The sequence below is a fragment of the Piliocolobus tephrosceles genome, chromosome 12 (assembly GCF_002776525.5).
Source record: "Piliocolobus tephrosceles isolate RC106 chromosome 12, ASM277652v3, whole genome shotgun sequence".
Taxonomy (NCBI): domain Eukaryota; kingdom Metazoa; phylum Chordata; class Mammalia; order Primates; family Cercopithecidae; genus Piliocolobus; species Piliocolobus tephrosceles.
The window spans coordinates 1,575,252-1,577,263 of NC_045445.1; the positions used below are offsets into that span (position 1 = coordinate 1,575,252).

Genomic DNA, 2,012 nt, shown 5'->3' on the forward strand with positions numbered 1-2,012 from the left:
TTCTCTAAGCTACTGCTTTATTGCAGGTCTCTTTGTTGAAGCAATCTAGTGTCACTCTACCTAACTCAGCATCTGTTGTACAGCTCACACCTGTGCACAAGAGCTCCGAGCAAGGCTCTTTCAGCATTGTTTCTATTAGCAAAACCCTGGAAAATACCTGAATGTTTACCAAGAAGGGGAAGGGTCAAATAAACCTCACTATGCTCATGCTACGAAATACTGAGCTGTAGTTAACAACACTCTCCCAACATTCTCCCATGCTTAGTTATGTGAAGAAAGTACATTGCATGATAAGCAGATGGCATGATAAACTGTCTATTGTGTGTGTACATATATGCAGGTAAATAGGCAGAAAAACGTCAGGACAGATCCTTTCAGAAAGGGGAGTGTGATTGGGAGGGGACAGATAGTGACTAAACGGGGTTTTTATTTTATTCATATTAGTTTAATATTTTAAAATGAGATTATGTTCACGTTTTGTTTGTGTAATTAAAAATGAATATAAAATAGACAATATTCATATTTTTTTTTCGAGACACAGTCTCATTCTGTCACTCGGGATGGAGTGCAGTGGTGCAATCACAGCTCACTGCAACCTCTGCCTCTCAGGCTCAAGAGATCCTCCCACCTCAGCCTCCTGAGTAGCTGGGACTATGGGTGCGTGCCATCACACCCAGCTGTTGTTTTTTTTTTGTATTTTTGGTAGAGATGGGGTTTTGTCATGTTGCCCAGGCTGGTCTCAAACTTCTGAGCTCAACTGATCTGCCCACCTCAGCCTCCCAAAGTGTTAGTGTTACAGGAGTGAGCCCCTGTGCCCAGCCTGTTCATACATTTTTAATAACAACACAGAACAGAATAAGAAATCTCACTTGATGATTTGGCACACCAGGGTTTGTAGCATTGAATAAAGGAACTTTAAGAATGGAATTTAGTTTTTACTTGTTTGACTCTATTTAAGTCATAAGTGTCTTCAGAAAGAGCACCATGGGGAATTCTCATCTTGCAAGAAAAAAAAGGAGAACCTCCAGGAGGAAAAACTCCAAAGCTGTGTACAATTGTGTCTTTGATAAATTGTCTCTAATCCCCCAAAATAAAGAATATAAAAATATAAAGAAAAAAATAAAGCACTGGAGAAAAATGTGGTTCTCAAACATGTTTTTAAAAACTTATTTATTTATTTACTTATTTATTTTTGAGACAGTATGTCACTCTGTCTCTCAGGCTGGAGTGCAGTCAAACACATTTTTATCTCAACTACACAAACTTCAAGACAGACTTTACAGAATGCTTTAGGAAAACAATTGCTGAAAAGTTTAAAGGAGATCTTGTGACTATGACCGCTATAGATGCTGGCAGTTTTCTGTAGTTAAGGGCAAAGAGTTTTTGAGATTTGACCCAACTGTTAATCCTAGGAGCCAGGTTCCTTCTGGAAAACATGCCACTGAAGCCTTTCTTCTGGATTCCAGTTGGCTGCTCCAGGAGCATCAGGTGTCATCCTGTGGCCAGCAGGAAGTGGGTAAGAGCCCAATACAGAGACCCCAGGAGTCTGCTTTGGGCACCAGAGGGCCAGCTCTGAAAGTGAGGATGAAGATGGATCATTACATTATAGTAACAGTTAGGTTTGGAGATTCTAATACTCTGTTTTCATGCTCCTGATAAAGACATACCCAAGACTGGGCAATTTACAAAGGGAGGAGGTTTAATGGACTTACAGTTCCACCTGGCTAGGGAGGCCTCACAATCATGGTGCAAGGTGAAAGGCATGTCTCACATGGCAGCAGACAAGAGAAGAGAGCTTGTGCAGGGAAACGTCCCTTTAAAAACTATCAGATCTTGTGAGACTTATTCACTATCACGAGAACAGCACAGGAAAGACCTGCCCCTATGGTAATTGAATAATTACCTCCTGCTGAGTCCCTGCTACAACATGTGGGAATTCAAGATGAGATTTGGGTGGGGACACAGCCAAACCATAGCATTGTGCCCTGTCACCTCCCAAATCTCATGCCCTT

At 41.3% G+C, this 2,012-nt stretch overlaps 1 protein-coding gene across 1 annotated transcript in view; it reads right to left on the reverse strand.

Moving 5' to 3' along the window:
• Positions 1 to 1,159: 1,159 nt before the first annotated feature.
• The window catches only part of ZNF275 (zinc finger protein 275), a 32,968-nt gene continuing 32,115 nt past the window's right edge, over positions 1,160 to 2,012 (reverse strand). Inside the window, exon 5 of the transcript XR_002729587.3 lies at positions 1,160 to 1,572. The gene's annotated coding sequence lies outside the window, so the exon portion shown is untranslated. The remainder of the gene's footprint in view (positions 1,573 to 2,012) is intronic.